The sequence below is a fragment of the Olea europaea genome, chromosome 2 (assembly GCF_002742605.1).
Source record: "Olea europaea var. sylvestris chromosome 2, O_europaea_v1, whole genome shotgun sequence".
NCBI lineage: Eukaryota > Viridiplantae > Streptophyta > Magnoliopsida > Lamiales > Oleaceae > Olea > Olea europaea.
Genome location: NC_036238.1, coordinates 13422364 through 13443455, shown reverse-complemented (window position 1 = coordinate 13443455; position 21092 = coordinate 13422364). Strand labels below are relative to the sequence as shown.

The 21092-nt window shown below is 33.8% G+C and overlaps 1 pseudogene; it reads right to left on the bottom strand.

Annotated features, from left to right (window-relative positions):
• Window positions 1-6950: 6950 nt before the first annotated feature.
• On the bottom strand, window positions 6951-19752 carry LOC111372645 (annotated as a pseudogene).
• Window positions 19753-21092: the final 1340 nt, after the last annotated feature.

The window sequence follows — 21092 nt, the reverse complement described above, 5'->3', positions numbered from 1 at the left end:
ATGTCCATAACGAGTTCTGAAAGCTGTTTTAGGTATATCATCTGCCTTAACCTTCAATTGATGATATCTAGATCGTAAATCGATCTTAGAAAATGCCTTAGCCCCTTTCAATTGATCAAACAAATCCTCAATTCTAGGGAGAGGATACCTATTCTTGATGGTCAAACGGTTCAACTCCCGATAGTGGATACACATCCTCATACTTCTATCTTTCTTCTTTACAAACAATACTGGTGCGCCCATGGTGATACACTTGGTCAAATAAAACCAAGGTCTAACAATTCTTGTAATTGGATTTTCAACTCCTGAAGTTCCTTTGGGGCCATTCTGTATGGGGCTTTAGATACTGGCGCCACTCTGGAAACCAGATTTATTGTGAATTCCACTTGTCTATCGGTGGAATACCAGGTAGATCTTCTGAAAACACATCTATAAATTCTTGTACCACTGGTACATCCTCAATCTTTGTCTTTGCCAGTTTTTCTCCAAAGATATTAACTAGAAACCCTTGAGATGTTTCTTTTCTCAACATTTTCTCGGCTTGTAAGGTCGAAACCAATTGGAGATGGGGTTTGTCTTTATTCCGAGGAAAGAAAATTGATCTTCTCCTGATTTTTGAAAAGACACTTCCCTTTCTCTACAACGAATGGTCGTATAATTACATCCTAACCAATCCATGCCCAAAATCACATCAAAGTCCTTCATATCTATCATATACAAATTAGCTTCTAAGGTTTTTCCCTCAATATCGAATTTCACTGACTTAGCTAATTTGTCTGTGTTCAATGTCCTGCCTGAGGGAAGGCTAACTTCTAGTGTACTCTTTGACTTATTATAAGTAATACTAGATTTAGCAATGAAAGACGTTGATACAAAAGAGTGAGTAGCTCCTGAATCAAACAATATATAAGCAAGTGTATTGGCTACCAGTAAAATACCTGTTATTACGTTTGAGTTCCCCTCTGCATCTTTTTGAGTCAATGTAAAAACTCATGCTTTCTCCTTCTTGTTCTGATCATTGTTATCATCCTTCCTCGGGGCAAATGTGGGACAATCCCTAGCAATATGCCCTGATTTGCCACACCGAAAACAGGCATTCTTCCCATACAAGCATTTACCACGATGAGGCTTACCACACTTAGGGCATGGCGCTACTGCAGCTACCATAGCCTTACTGGCGCTAGATACGATATTACCTTTCTTATTTTGTCATTTGCCCTTTCCTTTATCTTGACCATTCCACTTTTCTTTCCAATTTGCCCTTTATCCTGCTAGTTGTACAATTGATGATATTGCTCTACATTAGCCTTTTGATACCAGATAGCATGAGCTTGTTCCAGTATCTCATGGTACAACGTAAAGTGATGTGACATAAGGATCATACTTAGGTCTGGGTTTAACCCTTGCTTGAACCTTTGAGTTTTCTTAATTTTCGTGTCAACCAGATGTGGAGCATACCTTGCGAGTTGATCGAACTTTCGCTCGTAATCCGTTAGGGACATATTACCCTGATTGAGTTGAAGGAATTCGTTCTCCTTGAAATCTCTTAGAGATTGAGAAAAATATTTGTCCGTCACTTCCTCCTTGAATTGTTCCCAAGTTATTGCCAATTGCTGCTTCGGAGTCCTAGTTCGGGACATCGAATCTCACCAGTGACTTGCATCACCGATAAGCATAAACTCCACACATTGAACCCTTTAGGCATCAGTGCAGTCTATGAGCCTAAAAATTCGTTCTAGCTTACGAAGCCATTCCTCAACTATTAGTGGACCAGATGCTCCATCGAAGGTAGGGGGCTTATGCCTTTGAAATAACTCAACTATCGAGGTGTGAGTCAGAACAGTAATAAGAGCTGGTGGTGTAGGTGGAGCAGGATTTTGATTCAGCCTGCCAAGATCTTGAACCGCTTGCAGGAGATCCCTTATCAAGTTGTTCTGGTTTGCTCGAGACATTTTCCTAGAGATAAGATATAATATCTCACATTAACTTCATTTGCCAATACCAAAATACTTAAAAAAAAATAAGGTAGTCCTCAAATTGATCATAATTTTCCTTTATTAATAGTACTCATTGCAATCAGAATATACAATAGGTCGACAAATCTTTTTTTTTTTTTCAAAAACATAAAGGAAAAGATATCACAAGGAAATGGAAATCTAAATTTCTAATCCCTATGAATCTTACGAATCTTCTTTGGTGGAGCCTCATCTTCGGAAGAGTCTTCTATCTTAGGCCCTAACTCTAGGTCCATCTCAACCTGTGGCTCAAGTTCATGCTTGTGATCATTCTCTAAGTCGAACCCAAAGTCATCCTCATGCTCCCATTCGGGATCTTCCTCGAGGTCTGATTCAAACTGAGGTTCGGGCTCGAGCTCAGGCTCGAGCTCATTATTGGGCTCAATTACTAGCTCCGGTTGAGGTTCTAAACTTTCACTCCATCTGCCTAGAAAGGTCTGACAATATATACCAACTTCGATCGTATTTGGGTGCTCTGGATGGTTACCCTCTAGCATCTCATCCCTAACAATGACTCCCATGTTTCCCCACTGAGGTGGAAGTGAATGTATAAGGTTATTCACAGCCTCGATATGGGTGATCTCCAGTCCCGCATCTACAGCTACCATACATCTCTCGTAGATATCATGTACATGTTCAACAAGTGGACGAGACGGGTCAGTCACATAGTTCTCATAGGACTGGATGATGGTCCTACGGTTCAACACTGCTATACAAACTGTGACCTTTCTAGCGGTCTGATAAGTTCTAGCCATGTCTGTCACATAAGTGTCCAATTATGTGTTATCTTCATTAGTGATATCAACTTATACATTATGCTCTTGAGGTTCTAATAGGATGGCCAATCATCATTTATTCACGTATATTTAAACAAAATAAAATGCACATAGCATATTTCATTCAAAACATCATAAGCATTTTTCATATATTCAAGCTTAAATGATTAAAAAATCAAAATCATGCTCGAAAAAATAATGTGGAACATAATATTTTAATACATACCTTGGATTCGTCGGATGAGGTCAACTGATAGACGCAAGATGCCATGGAGTGCCTTAAATGTTTCATTTTTTTTTCATCTTATAAATAAAATACACTAAGTCTACAGAATTGACTAAACTCTTGCTTTGATACCACGCTGTAACGCCCCGACCCGTATGGACGGAAACATCACTCAAACTATTTTACCTTAGCCGTAAAGTTAGTTCAATATATTTTTAGTAGAAGGTATAAAGATTAAATTTTAGAATTTAATTAAAGAATTTTATTTTTTTTAATTTAAACAATAATCCAATTCTAAAAGAAAAAAATTTCAAAAAAATATTTTTAGAATGGGTTCCATGCATGTAACGACTATTGACGTGAAATTTTGGCAAAACTTAAAAAGAAATGTTGATGTTCTAGTTTTTGTCTCAAACAGTAATTGTCAAAACAAATTTGTTTTCATAGCTATCGACCTTGAAACTTCATCAAATTTTAATGTAAGGTATTAAACTCCTTATAATATTACATAGTCAAAAATTTTAGCTTCCGTCGACGTCATATGGGGTACTAAAATATTTTTCAAAACTTAGCAGCGATCCAGTTGAAAGGTAAACCGGTGCAGTTCACTTAAAATGGCATATAAAATTCCACCGACGTCAAGACCACATGATTTCAAATTTATTCAGTAGCTAATCCATGAGACTATCAAATCCAATTGGTATCATTCAAAAATTCCAAGTAACGAGTGAGTTATGAATTTTTGAAAATAAGGGTATAAGCTGAAAAACAGAGACAGCACCCAACATAGTTTACTTTATGTGACATATAATCTTTTACCGATATTGGATTGACATGATTCCAATTTTATTCAGTATCTAACTTATTAGGCTATCCAATCCAGTTGGTTTCATATAAAAATACCAAGTAACAAAATAGTTATGATTTTTTTTTAAAGATGAGGCAGAAACTGAAATTTCTGAAGAGAAATCAAAATTTTAAGTTGCTAACTTTTTTTGTATACAGTGATTTATAAATTTATTCATATGATGCATATCTACTTTCAAACATAATTTTTTTATAATGGGTGTTCGTAAAATAGATCCACACAATATTCATAGGAATCAAATTTAAAGAAAGTGTAAACATCTCAAAATCAACGAAAGATGTAAATCATCGGCTTCTCCATGACATGTCGCATCTCATTTACCATCATCTATGCCCCAAGGAAAATCCATTCAACTTGTAGGAAGGAAATTAACCCATGCGTTTGAAACTCAATAGATATCATCAGTGCAATTCGTTATCGAATTAGAAATTCCGAACTATAGATTCATACCGTCACACGTAGATGGATTTTCGGCAAAATCCAATTACTATAGCATTATCACAACACATAGAGCCGGAGAATGATCATTCAAACTATAGTAGTGTCGAAGCACCGTACCCGGAGGTACCATTTCATTCAAACATTTATCGAAAAAATCAGATTTGAAAATGAATGAACACTTGCACCTCTACCTACCTTGAATTTTCTTGGATAAAAGAACAAAATGTATAGAAAACCTTCCTTCTTCTCACCCTTGTTATTCCTAAAACTTAACTTGATATGAAATATATTTTTTTTGAGAGAAAATGAGATGAAATTTGGATTTGAAGAGGAGTGTAGTGAAAAAGTGACATTCTACTTCTATAACCTTTCTTTTTAATGAAAAATTAAGTGGGAGAGTTGTATTATCATTAAATTTATTAAACTTAGTCTTTAACTAAAAATTTGAAGAGTCTCTAAGCCATAAAAATAATTCGTATGAAAGTTTTATAAAAAAACATCTACATGGTGATTCGAACCTAGGTTGCCTATATGAAATACCATGTAGATGGCCATTGTGGCAACCTAGTTATTCATTAAATCTTTGAAATCAATTTTACTTAAACTTAATCTTTTAAATTGTTGGGCGTTTAATTAACTTATGACTTGGGCTTTCGTAATTTTACATGGGTTGAGCTTCCATAGGTCGTTTCTAAAATGGGTTAGGCTCGTGGTGCTAGATCATCACAAAATATTAGCATAATTCCATTTTATTTTTCTTAGCTACTACATTCCTAGCTTTCCGAGGCATTGTCTCTTCATTGTTTGAGCTCATACTGATTTTTTTTTGAAAGAGAAATCCCTTGGGAGTCTTTTCTTAGCAGAGGATATTTCGTCTTCTATAAACGACTTGGAATCTCTTCCAAGTGGTTTCTCTTAGGGTTTTCGAGCGTTCTTTCTTCAAGAACAGCCTCTTTTATTCAAAGGTAGAAAACTCACCTAAATATATTTTTTTGATAAGCTTTTTCCATGGCTTTTTCATAGTTAAATGTGTGGTTTCCCATAGATGATGTCAATATGTTGATCTTTTTTTTTTCAAAGGTGATGTGAACAATAAACATTGGGTCCAATCATGTTCAGGCAATCAAATTCTAATACATTTTGAGCGAAAAATTGGTTGGAGGAGATAATCATATATGAACATGGGTGATGCTCTATGACACGAGATAAAAATGTTCAAACTCGACCATAAAATGATTGCATATTAGCAATCGATCAAAAACAACTCGACCAAAGCAATATAATCTAAACTCCCACAAACAAAAACAAATAAACAGGAAAGAGGACAAATAGTTGTTTTAATTATAAGGAGTTTTACTAGATTCAAAGTGTTACAATGGTTGGATTTTTATAGTGGTCCAGTATTGGTTTCGACCGTTGGATGAAGCAGACTTCACTTCATCAAACCCATCGGGATGTCCTATCATAGCTATCACATCACCCACTTGCCCTATGTTGCACTTGAGTGTGTAGGGAAAGAGGAGCCGTCATTTGGAGTTTGTCAGTGTACATAATTAATTGGGCTGTTAGGAATTGACTTATTAGGCTATAGATGGTCACATCAATCATTCGCTAGATAATATAATCTTTTTGGAGCTGCTTCTAATCTGAGGCCCTTTGGAGGAAAGGAGCATGGGATAGAGGCCAAAGCTATAAAGGACTTCGACAATTGAGTGTTCTTTGGCATGTTGACTTTGGTCAATCTTTGATTTTTCCTTTAGTTGATGTCTCCACGTGATTGCCACATGTATGCTTGGAATAGAGCCTCGTTGGTGAGGCATAACACTAAAACCATATTTACAAAACATCACTTTTTACTACCATCTTAGATAAATTAAACTAGAGTAAGACAGGTTCTAGACAATCAGTCCATTGATCAACTCCAGTCTTTCTTAAAAAACGTTTAAGAAAATATATGATTTGATCCACAAGTTGCGACACTACAACCAAAGTTATTTGTATTAGTTTACTAGACCCTGGTCGAAAGCTACAAGGATCAAATGATGCAGATAACATCTATCATAAGTTGTTTCTCCATTGTTTAATTACTTGTAACATATATAATAGGACTAGCAATGGAATCTGCAAAAATTTACCGGACATATTCTTCTCCATCTCTATTTTAAAGTAGCCGTGGTTACCCAAGTTACCTCCCCATGAGTTCTTAATGAGTCAGTTTCAGATACTGTTTTCTACTCCATTACCAATAGCAAGAACATTTCGTGCTAGTGTAAACTCTCCACTCTCTATGCTTTAATTCATATTTGGCATCCTGTTGATTTACCAAATATTAGAACCCAACCAAACAGCCAAAATTGAGATTTCTCCTTTTATCTCATATGATCTGAAAGTATACAAGTTAAACGCCAGCTTCATTTTTCGGAGAACAATTTTTTCAAGAATGCAGCTATGTTGGAAAAGTGATTAGTAATTTATTAGGCTAAAAGGATAACAAATGAGAAAATAAAATGTTAAAATTATATTCAGTATTTCAGAAAAAAACTACAGTTATCAAGTTAGTGTCGACAATCTATGGTAGCCATGATGAGTCGATTTAAACTTATCTATGTGACCCGTACAGTGAACTAAAATCTTACTAGTAACGTAGGCAAGTTGGTTGAGATTGTAATGAAGTTGAATAAGTAACTTATTAGGGTAATATTGACAAAGACAAGAACTTGGACGTCATTGTTTTCAGATGAGTATTTGCACACACAGTTGAGTTTGTAATCCAAATCTCTCTAGGGTTTGCGTGGTTTGGGTGATTGATGGTGCTAGCTTACTGCTTGCTGGACACTTGACCGATGAGATGAAATTTTTAGAAGGGAGCTGTCACTCGCCTACAACGTCTGGCCCTCTAATGGCACGCTTAGCACAAGTTTCGAGCGTCGCGTCATTCCGAGTTTTTCTTGTTTTGTTCATTTCAAGCGATTTATAACCTAGTTTCCATACTTTTTTTATGAGCTAATTGATTATTGAAAGTTAGAATTGTGTAGGAACACATCATTAATTGTAATTTCTTTCTCCATTATTAGTGAATAAAATCTCCAATCACTTTGCTAAATTAAATTCTTATTTATTGTGCTTTTATTATTGTGATCAATACTTTGTACTATGCCATGTAACCTTGTTTTCCTCCCAACAAATGGTATCAGCGCATACATAATCATTGTTCAATAACTAAGAAGCGGCGCCAGCTCTTTGGTTCGATTTATTTGAGGTTTTTATTCTTGATGGCAACCATGAAGTGTAATATTTCGCTTCTAGATTGCAACATTAGTGAAGATGTGACAGTATTGACTTAGATGAATTTGGATAATGCCTAGTTGAGATTTGATAAGATGCCTGTAATTTTGACTACAAAGAAGAAACAACGTAATGATTGGAAGGCACTTTGACAAAGGATATTCTTTAGGAAACGACGGTTGCATTGTGTTTGACATTAGAGTAATTGTGCAGGACTATGAGTCAAATGAGTAACTTGCACCTGAAGCAGAGATTGTATTCTCATCACATGACAGAATGTGGATAGTTGAAAGATTACCTAGCCATGTTTACAGAAATCTTCGTTGATTTGGAGACTTTAAAAGTAAAGTATGATAAGAAGATTTGGCCTTTATTCTATTGTGTTCATTGCTTGCTTTGTTTACATCATTTAGAGATATAATTTTGTATGGTCGTGATACTTTTACCATTGAAGATGGTTATGATTTTTTTTCAAAGGACAAGATGAAGTATCTGGTAGAGATGGAAAAGGCCTTGTTGTTCATGGTGATCATGGAAGGGACGGGTTGAAGTCTAATTTCAGTAATCAGGTTTAATTTTATCGCAAGAAGAAAGTACGCATCAAGAGGGATTGCAACTAGTTGCAAAATAAAGAAAATTTGGCTGCAAATTAAAAGAGAAGAAGCCAGGAAACTTCAAGTGAAGCCGATATCGTAGAGGACTCTTTGAGTGATAGAGATATCTTGGCTCTTTTTGAAAGCGACTTCAATCCTGAAGAAAATTGAATTCTGGATTCTACTTGCACTTTTCACATGTGTTCCAATCAGGATTTGTTTTCAACATATGAAACATTTTTAAAGGTGTCGTGGTCATGGGAAACATCGCACCTTGTCGGATAGCTGGCATTGGTAGAGTTAGACATATATTATTGGATAGGATAGTTAGAACACTCGATCAGGTTTGATATGTTCTTGATTGGAAAAAAATCTCATCTCGTTGGATACTATTAATTTAAAATAGTATGAGTTCATTGGTGGAGGTGGAACTTTGAAGGTTTGTAAAAGTGTCCAGGTTGTAAGGGCAAAAAAGTCCCAATTATACGTCTTGTAAGGTTGTGTAGAATCTTTGAAGATTAATCAGCAAAGGTGTAGTACTGTGGTGAATATTCGGTTTGGTACAGTGTTGTTGGGATTTAGTTTGGGGTCTATGTTGAATAATATAGCTCAGTCGACTCAAGAGGATATGGTAACATCGCTTTGCTGTCATCACCTACTTGCCATCGTATTCAATTGCTAGGGATAGTCCCAGGGAAGGTTGGTAAGGGAAAGCTAATTTTATTGAACATGCTTTTTAAGTGTATTTGAAAGTGTCCAGTCTAACAATGAGCCTTCTACAAAGTATTTAATATTGATTTTGTTTCAGTGTATGTTTCAACCCTACTTGGTAAATTTTAAATTATTTGTTTTTTTTTTTGGGAACTCAAGGTAATTCTACAGAGCGAGTTTAGATTTATTTATATTAGTTGGATATTTTGGAAAGGATAGAGAACTTTTAGTTCGTTGGAGAAATTAGTTTGGTTTTTATTGAAGAAATCAGTTCAATCTTCGCAGTCGAGTTTTTCTCCAGGTGGAAAAATTTTGGAGTTTCATTCTTTGCAGTGAAATTTGAGTCCATGTGAAAATTATTAAGTTTGTAACCCAAATTTATCTAGGATTTGCGTAGTTTCGGTGTATTGGGCCTTAAAGATGTCTAAATAGGGTCTATGGAGGAAAAAGGTATTGACGACACTAGCCTACTTCTAGCTGGATGATTGAGTGGTGATAAGGAATTTTCAGCAATGTGTTGTTGCCTGTCTACAGTTCGCCTTCCGTTCGAGCATCGCGTCATTTTGGGTTTTCTTGTTTTGTTTACTACATGAAGTTTTTTATTTAGTTTTCATCTTTAAGGCTATTATTAAGGTTTAACATGTATCCCTAGTCTATTTATTTACAAGTCAATTGGTCACTAAAAGTTAGAATTGTGGAGGATTAAAATATTGTTGTAATTTCTCTCTCCATTATCCAAATTAATTCTCATGCTCTTATTGTTGTGATCAATACTTTATATCGTGCATATAACCTCATTCTACCTTTCAACAAGTGGCATCAGAGCATAAATGATCCTTATTCGATTTCCAACAAGTGATGTCAAAGCTTTGATTTTATTTGTTTGAGATTTTTGTTCTTGATGGTAACCATAAACTATGACATTGCGCTTTTCGATCGTAACACTAAATTCTCATTATCACTCAGATGGATTTAGATGAAGGGTTTTTGGGATTTGACAAGATGCTTACAACTTGAACCATGAAGGAGAAACAACACAACGATCGGAAGGCTCTTTCAGAAATTCGTCTTCATTTTTCAAATAATATTCTTCAAGATATTTTAAAGGAGAAAATGGTAGCTAGGTTGTGGTTGATGTTGGAGCAATTGTGCTTGACTAAGAGTATGAAAAGTAAATTACACATGAAGCAGGGGCTGTATTTTCTTCACACGACAGAAGGTGGATTGTCGGAAGATAATTTAGCTGTGTTTAAAGAAAATGTTGATGATTTGAAGACCTGTAAAGTCTGATGAAGAAGATTTGGTTTTAGTTAGTTTTATGTTCATTGCTTGCTTCGTTTACATCATTTAGAGACATGATCATGTATAGTTATGACACTCACACCATCTAAGATGCGTACAATATTTTGTTTTTAAATGAGAAAAGAAAGTATATGGTTTAATTTGAAGCTAGAAATGGAGAATGCCTTGTTGTTCATGGTGATCATGGAAGGGATAGGTCGAAGTATAATTTCAATAATCATATTTGTTTTTATTGCAAGACAAGTTGCAGAATATAGGAAATTTGGTTGTAACGCAAAATGGAACGCAACTAAAAACTTTGGGTGAAGCCGATATTGTAGAGGACAATTTGAGTAATGGAGATGTATTGGCTATTTCAAATGGTGACTCCAATACTGAAGAGGATTAGATTCGGAATTTGACTTGTGCTTTTCATATGTGTCCTAATCGAGATTTATTTTCAACATATGAAACAACTTTGAAATGTGTCCTAGTCATAAAAAATAACGCATCTTGTCAAATAGCTGATATTGTCAGAGTTAAACTTAAGCTGTTGATGGGACAGTAAAAACACTTGATCGGTTTTAACATTTTCCAGATTTGATAAAAAGTCTCATATCATTGGCTGCTTTTTAATTCAAGAGGGTACGAGTTCATTGATGGAGGTGGAGTTTTGAAAGTTTGTAAAGATGTTCGGGTTGTATTTGAAGGATAGAAAAAGTCCTAGTTATACGTCTTGTAAAGTTGCGCAGAATCCTTGAAGATCAATCAGCAAAGGTTTAGTACCGTGGTAGATATTCAGTTTGGTACAATACCATTGGGATTTAGTTTGGTGCCCGTGTTGAAGAATACAACTTAGTCGAGTTCAGAGTGTATAGGTAATGCTGCTTTACCACCATCATCTGTGGTGATATCGTATTCAATTGCTAGAGATAAACCTAGTGGAGATAAGTACAAGAAAGCTGATTTTGTTGCATATGCTTAAAATGTATTTGAAGGTATTCAGTCTAACAAGGGGCCTTAAAAAAACATTTAGTGTTGATTCAGTTTTATTGTCTATTTCGATCCTATTTGGTATATTTAAAATCATTTATGGTTTTTGGAAACCCAAACTAATTCTGCAAAGCGATGTTTGGATTCATTTATCCTAGTTGGATATTATGGAAGAGGTAGAGATGTTTAATTTGTTGGATAAGTTAGATTGGTTCTTATAGAAGAGTTTAGATCATTCATTATTGTCGTGATTTTTCTTCAGGTGGAGAAATTTTGGAGTTTCATTCATTACATTGAAATTTGTGTCTAGGTAGAAATTTTTAAGTTTGTGACTTAAATTCATCTAGGGTTTGCATTGTTTTGATGTATTGGTCCTTGAAGACGTCTAAATAGGGTTCATGGATGAAATAGGGATTGACAGCACTAGCCTACTTCTAGCTGGACGCTCGAGTGACAAGATGAAATTTTCAGCACCTACTGTTGGCTTGGCGCTCAAGCGCCTTGCCGTACTAGGTTTTAGAAATGAAATTTTGTTTATTTCACTCAATTTTTTACCTAGTTTTCATCTTTTGGCTATTATTATGGTTTGACGTGTATCCCTATAAATGGTAAACTCTTTTTAACAAGTTAATTTATTACTGAAAGTTATAATTGTGTAGAAAGATAATATTGTTGTAATTTCTCAATCCATTATTAGTGAATAAATCCCTAGTTCATCTGCCAATTTAAATTCTTTTTTTTTCATGTTCTTGTTGTTGTGATATATACTTCATGTCGTGTCGTTTAATCTCATTTCGCCAGCCAACTAGTGCACACCATCATTTCCAGTGTATGGATATGCAACCTTGATTTCAAGTCCACCATAGTATTTAATGTACTCAAAGGCCTAAGATGGAAGACTCTCGTTGCAGCCAAAGTTGTTGAATGTGACAGCACAGTCCACTAACTGCTATTCAGGCAGAGAAATACCCTTCTCGAAGGCTTGTGTATAAGCTGTCTCAAAGGCTCCAGTAGTGCTACAACTTGAACATTTATGGTGATATTTGAAGTGTTTCTCACATATTTTTTTGAAGAACAATTATATATATATGAGCCACAATCTCCACAATCTGATAGACTCAATTTCACCTAAATGGCTAGCAAAATGCGTAATTACCTTTATTTTTAATCAATCTCACTATGCCTGTTTTCCTCCAATCTTTCTACAATATACCACAAGAAAGTCTACTACTGTTATAGGAAAATTACTCTTTTGACTTATGATCATTTCAAAAGACCTTCAAAAGTTGGTATTAGTTGTTATCTTGTGGCATTATCTTATATACAATACCTATCTGAAAAGAGCATAAAGCATAAAAGCGAAACCTTTCTCAGTCATTCAAAATGAATTAGTCGAAAAAATTGGTAACTTAAAATTAAATTATCATAAAATTTTCATACAAGTTATGAAGTATAGAGATTACAAAGATAGAACAATAAACCATATCAATTAGTTTCATGAAAAAAATTCTCAATAGAATACTAAAATCAACAAACAATGAAGAGAGACTACGAGTACCATTTGAGGAAAGAAAACATCAGTGAGCTTGTGATCACCTCTTGTGGTAGTAGAGCAGTTTTGAGCAGCTTTTAACCTATCCCTACAGAACTCATCCCATGTCAAATCAACAAACTCTTTTCGTCAGTGTATCAATGTAAGAGTAGTCAACAAGTGAAGTTCAAACAAAGCACTCCTTAACATGAATTTCGGGTCAAAGTTCTTGCTTGAAATGATAAATTTCAAGATCTTTGTGTGGTTGAATCACCTTACATTTTAAAACTCCAAGATCTATATTTTTTTGTTCTTCGATGATCCCAATCTAGCTCACAATGAAAAGGCATTATTATTCATTTCAAAGCTCCAGAATCAGAATTTTCTTGTTCTCCAATAGTCCCAACTCCTGATCCCAATGGAATGTGATTACTATTCATAGTCTGCGTGCCTAATTTTGTGAGTCATGCCAAAATAGTGATTTCAGGGCCTTTTGAATTTTGTTATATTTTCACATATGAATTTCACCATCACCTTGCTATCTGTTCTCTCTTTTTCTAGGCAATAACCATTGGATGTTGTATAGGAGTTAAGGATAGTTATAGGGAATTGTAGGTCTACATTTCAAGTTCAAACCATTCTCTCTAATGTTTTGTAGATCTAGCCACCCACATAAGAGACCCACGATCCATATTTTCTAAAATCTCCCCCTCACACTTGATAGGCTTAACTTGAACCATAAGTACAACAAATATCGCACGTTAGATCCTTCTCAAGGTCTATCTCATAAAGATTCATAAGATAAACAGATAATGCGACCAACGAGTACTATAAACCTATTAGGTATATTTTGTATCTCTATTAGAGGAACATTAAATTTTGCTATAACCTGAACTCGTTTTCCAACATTATTTCAAGTATTTTCTATCCCTTGAGTATTTATGGAATATACTTGTACTCTATATCAAATCATCTTATTCAGGGTTATGTTCTATACTCTAAATAGTTAACCACAATTGTCTGATCGATGAATATAAATATAAATGTTAGTCAAAATAGCTTTTATTTCCTACTCGAATCCTTCAAATTTAAATCAGCTACTTTCCTAGACATGTTCCATCAAACCAAATTGATTATAGTTATTGGTAAAATATTAAAGTAGCAACACTAAAAGTAAATCTCAAAAAATAGTCAAAAGTTATCAGGGTATATATGAGGTTTTATAAAACTCAAGGTCTCACATAATTGAGGAGGTAAGAATCTATTCACTCATTTACTCAATATTGCTCGTAAAGCAAAAGTGTTATGAAACACATATTTCAGTGTTTTTTTCCATTTTTTGGGTGTATGTCATATTCTTTATAAATAAATAACACCGTGCAGATCCTAGTTTAGGTATTTTTCGATACATAATTTAAGTTCTCTTTACATTCATTCCTCTGGGTAATCTCAAACTGCGAACTCGATTTGACTACTAAACGGGTTTGATGGTTAACCAAAAAATCCATTTCAATTACTTATAATAATCTCATCTTGATATTTTATCAAGGCAATTGGATCATGTACACAATATGATTACCGAGTCTCATCTCAGTACACCTCAAAGTGTTAGAGATGATTGCTCATGTGAGTTAGCCAACTCAACTAGTTTGACATACTTTATATGTTTATGCAAATCATTATATCGTAATCTAACAATAGATTACTCATGAACTCAAAATAGTTCATCTATGGGCATATAAAGCTCAATCAATAGTTTTTTGATAAACTAAGTATCATATTTTGTATGATTCTAGAAATTTGACATTACCAACAAGTGCATCTTTTAACATCTTCATCATATGATGATTAGAGCACAGATTTACTAAATAGATATTTTATTTACTAATGTCTCCCACAAAAATACCATCAAATATTTAGTTCCATCATGATACTTGAAATCCTCAACACATGAGATAATTGCATAACTATTGTGGATCTCATATTCTTAGTTAGTATAATTAGATGACCAATATATTTATTCTAAATAATTTATTAAATTGTCAAGATATACACTACAAGATATTAGTTTTGCTACTCTACAGAGCAAGAGTGTACAAGTCTAATGACTATTTGTGCTCGACTAATTCCCATCTTTAGTCCAAATTTGCATATCTATTTCAATCACAAGTTATTCTTAATATAAAATAGAATAACCGACACATTACTCATCAGGTATCACAATAACCTTTCTAAGAATATCATTGATACCTACTGACTAGATCTATAGGATGATATATGTTAGTGCAAGTATGCATCACAACATACCTCTAATTCCTAACTGTACTGGAAATGATTCTTTGGATATTTCTTCATTAATTTATGGAGTCCTTCGATATATATGAAGATTCAAATGGTTGCCTTCCGATATAGGAATGTCAATATGATAACAACTTTACAATTAGAAACATTCTAGAATCTTTATATTATAAAATTCTTGTGACAGAACAAGAAGACTAGAATAATTTTTTAAAAATAAGATATGCAATTTGGTAAATCCATGTCTTTCGTCTCAAAGGTTTATGACAAAAATTTCAACATGGTGTCAATACGCTCCTTCTCGTGCTTAGAAAAATGTAATATCATCAATATTAAAATTAAAATTACAATCTACATAAGACCTTTATATAAATACAATGGTCCTTGTCAACATATGAAGACATTTTGTACAAAATTTATACCATATTAAAACTCAAGTACCATTGTTAAGATAGCTGTAATATGTCATGAGTGCAAATATAAAGATATCACAATAATAAAAGGCCTTTAATATGAATTCTACAAATCGAATCATGTGGATCTCTTCAATCAATTTTCATTTGAGAATAAAATACAGTCTCTAAATCTATTTGATGTAATTCTAAATTTAAACAAATTATTATAGCTAGCATAGGCGAACGAAGTGACTCTCCTTGTCATGACTACACTCATTTTAAGTATAACATTCTTCAAAAGAATGAGATTTATCAATCATAAACTCAATAGTGTTTTACTTAGTTTTTCCAAAACTTGAATATTCTCAATAAACTTAATGTATAATTGGAAATTCCATCACATCCCAAATAAGTTTGGAATTCTGTACTCCATATATACACTTTCCTCAATTTTTCCTCTCCATACTCATATAAGTAAGGGATTTTCTAAATAAAAAATTGTTGAAAATAGATTGTTTCTACTCGGAGACTGATCATGCACACTTGAATCAGAAGCTTAAAACAACTCATTTGCAGTTAAAAGATTCATCAATATACATAATATATTAATTTCAATAATATTCTTCAAAGTTTTCTCCATTACCAAAAAAAATGTCAAATGTTACATCACGTAACTCAATATCCATCCAAAGTCTCACATAACTTGTCATGTATATCTCATAGAGATACATTTCGTTTTTAGTAAGCTCATGTTCCCAAACTCATTATCAAGAACTTACATAGTCAATTATGAGTCTAAAACAATATATATTTGGTTATATCCATGTCTAATGTTTATATATTCTTAAGGTACTAAAATTGAGAGAACTTCATCAAGTGACATGTTGCAGTTAATCAACACTCTTCCCAAAAGCATATACATAAATTCAACTATATTATTTCAAGCCCCATCTTAATCAGAAATATTTCATTCTTTCTACCTATTAGACCATATAATTATTGGTTATCAAGGAATAGTCAATCTAATAAGAATTTTTCTTTTATTACCCAGGTCATTGAACTCTCGTAATAGAGATTCATGTTCTCAAATAGCTCTCAAAGTCTTTCCTTCCATAATCTGATTTTCTACACTACTTTAGAAAAGTCTAAATCAATACAATATAAATGTAATGAAAAATGACATTCCATCTCTATCTTTCTTAATCATAGCCCGCAAAGAAATTTGAATGAATTTACTCTATGGAAGCTTAGCTCTTACAGTTTTGAATGATTTTCTCAGCTAAAAAGCTCTAAACCATTGCACAAATGTTCAGAGCTACAAAAATATATCTTGATCTCATATAAAGTGGATTTTTAACTTTTCAATGACTATCCACACAAGATAAGATCCAATATATAGTGTTTGATGCGTAAACAACACCAAGAGAAATATATTTAAGTGCAATATATAGTGGATTTTTAACTTTTCAATCACTATCCACACAAGATAAGATCCAATATATAGTGTTTGATGCATAAACAACACCAAGAGGAATATAGTTAAGTGCAATATCCTATCTTAAATATTTTTGAGCTAAGAGATTCAAAACATATAGTTGAAGCACTTGAACCTTTATAATATCGATCCTCTACCAAAACCACTTTCATTTACTTACTATCTGACATGTTATGCTTGGTCCATTTTCCAGTCTCCTCATATACATTTGTTCTAACTCATTTTGTACTTAAGACCCAAAATCTTATATAAACTAGAATAGTGCTACACAAGCACGTCCTCGAGTCTTAGCAGCATCAAACCACACATCCTTTAACTCACACAATGGGTAGTGTCAACAAGAAAATTGATGCTTCAATTGGTAAGTCATATTAACCTTCAATGTTCTCAACTATTGAAAAGAGACTAGTTTGAACTTACTACTCATCTAAAAAAAATAAAAATAAAAATAAAAATAAAAAATAAAAAATAAAAAAATTGTGAGCAACTAAAAATGTTAACACTATTTTAACCATCCCAATTTAGTCACATTCAAGAATAAGATCATCTATAACAAAACTTAACAATTCAAACGCTTAAGTACTAGAACCTATCTTTCACAGACTTGACAAAATTCTTGATCTTTATTCTCAAAAATAGTATGCACCGCACAAGGTCTTCTATTGTGTGGTCGATGCTTTTTAAAGCATCAGTTCTTCTAGCTCTTTTAAAATTTTATCATGTCAAATATTATCAAATTTAGCTTCTCACCTTTATTAAGATCAACAACCTTTAAAGTTTTGATACCAATGTAAAAATTCGCTGCATTCTTTAACACGAATTTCCTGTCAAGGTTCTAGAAGTGATGAATTCAAAGATCTTTGTGTGGTTAAATTAACTTACATTTTAAAGCTACAAAACATTCATTTTTTTGTTATCCAATGGTGCCATTCCCAATCACAGTGGAAGAGAATTATTATCCATAATTTTGCGAGTTTTCATGCCAAAATCAAGATTTTAGGACCCTTTCAATTTTGTTGTATTTTTACATACGAATTTCACCATCACCTTGCCATCGTGTCTCACTTTTTTAGGCAATAATCATTGGAGGTTGTATTGAAACTAAGGGTGGTTATAGGGAGTTGTAGTTGCAGAATTGAATTTCAAGTTTAAACCACCTCCAACCACTTTAATGTATTGTGGATAAAGTTAACTCACATGGATGAATTACAACCCATATTTTCTAACACAAAGATTTGAAGACTCCTTAGAAGCCGCCTTATTGCCTTTCATTAACTGAAAAACTAAGTGCTTCCCTATGTAGTAATAGGAGAGGTGAATTCATGATCATGGACATAGTTAATAGAAGTATGGATGCATAGTTAGTTGACTTAGAGTAATGTAATTGGCTACAAGTAATATGTGAGCCAAAAGCGGACATCTATATACACACTCAAGAAAAATAACTTCATTTGCGGGATTACAAAGTTCAGGATATCTACTTTCTTCACAAACATATTTATACTTCTATTCTTTAAAAATAAATAAATAAATAAATAAATAATAATAATAATAATAATAATAAATAAATAAATAAATAAATACAATAATGAAGATCCATTTGTAGTATAAGTTGGAATTCTAAGGTTAAATTGAAAGCACTCACTTAAGCAGTAAGTTAAATCAATTTAAGTAACATTCAACTACCCATACAAACCCCAACAGTCCCTATCTTTTTCTCTCCCTCTTTCCAATCAATTGCAGATTTTAGCAACTTCTCAAATAATTGAGTAGGAAATATAGTCCACTCATTAAGGTTATACATATCAATACTGTAGCTAGACAGATATTTCAAAGTTCAGGTTCTAAATAGCAAAAAAATAAGAAATCAAGTAGCAAATAGACCAAGATTAGCAAAGTGACTACTAATATACAACTAAAAAATACATAATCTTCACAAGTGAAAATCCACAAAGTGATTAATTTTCAAAGGAAAAAAGAAATCACTATCGACACCGAGAGCGTAAGAAAGCCCCTTCTTGTTATGCGACCTATGTTGTCATAAAAAAATGGTGTGGCTTGCATGTGGTCATGTGTTAGATGACTTGGCATCTATATTAATCAAATTAGATCGCCCCTCGGAGTATATCCCAGTAGTTCAAAGGACAAGGGTGAGGTATACTCAGCCTTGCTGACAATCGCAGTATGAGGGTTCGATTCCTGAAACATAGATTGAGACTCTTTGTGGGCACTAGTGTACAGGCAGCTCTTGTTTCCTGATCTACTAGGGTACATCCCGCGATTAACCTCTCTCATGATGCTCTATAGGCTGGGTGGTGGAGGGCCCTTAGGTTGGGGTTCAACCTTTTTTTTTTTTTTTAATCAAATTGAATCAATTTAATCAAAGAAGCTTGTTTTGGGTTGGGCTCGATTCATTAGCCCCACTGCCCATTTTGACATACTTCATCCTTTATATATAGGAAAAATTACTTAGAAACCTACTGCTAAAGATTAATTTTCAGAAAATAGGGGGATTAAAATTTATTTCACAAATCAGGTTTTAATCAATTTATAGTAATTATAATTAATAAAAAATTAATTAAATCTAATCTATATATTCACCTTATCCAAACCCCACCCCACACACCTACCAACACATCACTCCGTTCAAAACCCTTAAAAAAATTTCTTTCACTACTAATTCTCTCTCTCTCTCACCCACCAACCCTACCTTAATGATTTGTGTTGACGGAGAGTGGTGACGGTGTCAAAGAGTGCTGACTTTGGAGTGGGCTTTTCCAACGAAATACAATGTGGAGTTGGAAGTGCTGAAAGCTCGAGATAGGGAGATGCACGCTCGTACATTGCAAAGGTTTGACGATGGCATCGTGGATTTCCCGATCATTGGTACCTTAGATCCGTGTTTACCACCGTGATTTGAAACAAAAAATAAAAAAAAAAAAATCTACTACAAGATGAGAATGGAATTCTAACGGTGTTAGATTTTGGGTTGTGTACACTGGCTGCAACGATGAATGGTAGCTTAAGAAGATTGTTGTACATCTTGACATTTTTGTTATGTTGAAGGGTGGGTGAAGGAGAGATGGATTTGAACATTTTAGGGTGAACCAAGCGAATTTTTTGATCTGGCTAAAATGATGAAGGGTTGGTATTTAATTTTTATCAGTTCTATTGTTTAGCTAGAGTTTTGTGGGGACCCCATGTGATTAAGTGTGTGTTTGTTGTGATTGTCTGTGACTAATTTTTGGTTAGTAGTGATCAGTTGTGACTTGGTCACAGTTAAAATTGATCTGGTCACAGATATCACACTCAATACAAATTTAGTCATAGTTAGTTACATCAAAATACGTTTGGTCATAATTAATCACAGATAACATAGGTTAGTGAATTTGTTACATATACTTACAAATTAGACGGTCACATACAATCACAGCAAAAACAAGTTTGATCATAAATAGTCACATAAAACATAAGCAGAGTCACAAACAATAAATTTGGTCACAGATAAATTTTTGGATATTTTTCTACAGTGGAGTGTGTGTGTGTGTGTGTATATATATATATCAATTTTTTGAAGATTTTTCTATCACTGGAGCTAGAGCAGTCGTTGGAGCAGTCTCAAAGCAATCATCAGAGCGGCTATCTCCTTTTGCACTACGTATGTTTCTTATCACAATGGTTGACTTGATCGTCGAAGTGCAAATGATAGTCTAACCTTTTTTTCTAGCCGACATCCTTTGTTTCTTAAAAGCGTGTTCAATGTGTAGGCTAAACTTAGGTTGAAGGGAAGGCAGTCAAAATGTTGTTGACCACACATGATCCAAATTTTTGGGGTCAATAATTTGGCGGGCTATAAAAATTGGTAGGATGAACAATGAAAAAATCACGTGAGAAAAGGTGAGAAGTGGATCGAAAGAATTCCTGATAAATATGATTCGAGATCTGAAAGATGAAAAACATTATTGCCGGCAGGAAGAGTAGGAAAGTTCACCGTAAAAATGTTAATTACGGTCATGAGAGATGGCTAGATAGAGTAGATATGGAAAAAATTATTTTAAAAAATGAATTTGCCGGCAAAAGTGAGGAAATTCAGCGTTGGAATTGGCTACAATATTTAGATCTTAGATCTGCAAAGGATGTATACGGGCAGGGGAAATTAAAAAGGGAAACGAAAATTGCTGATC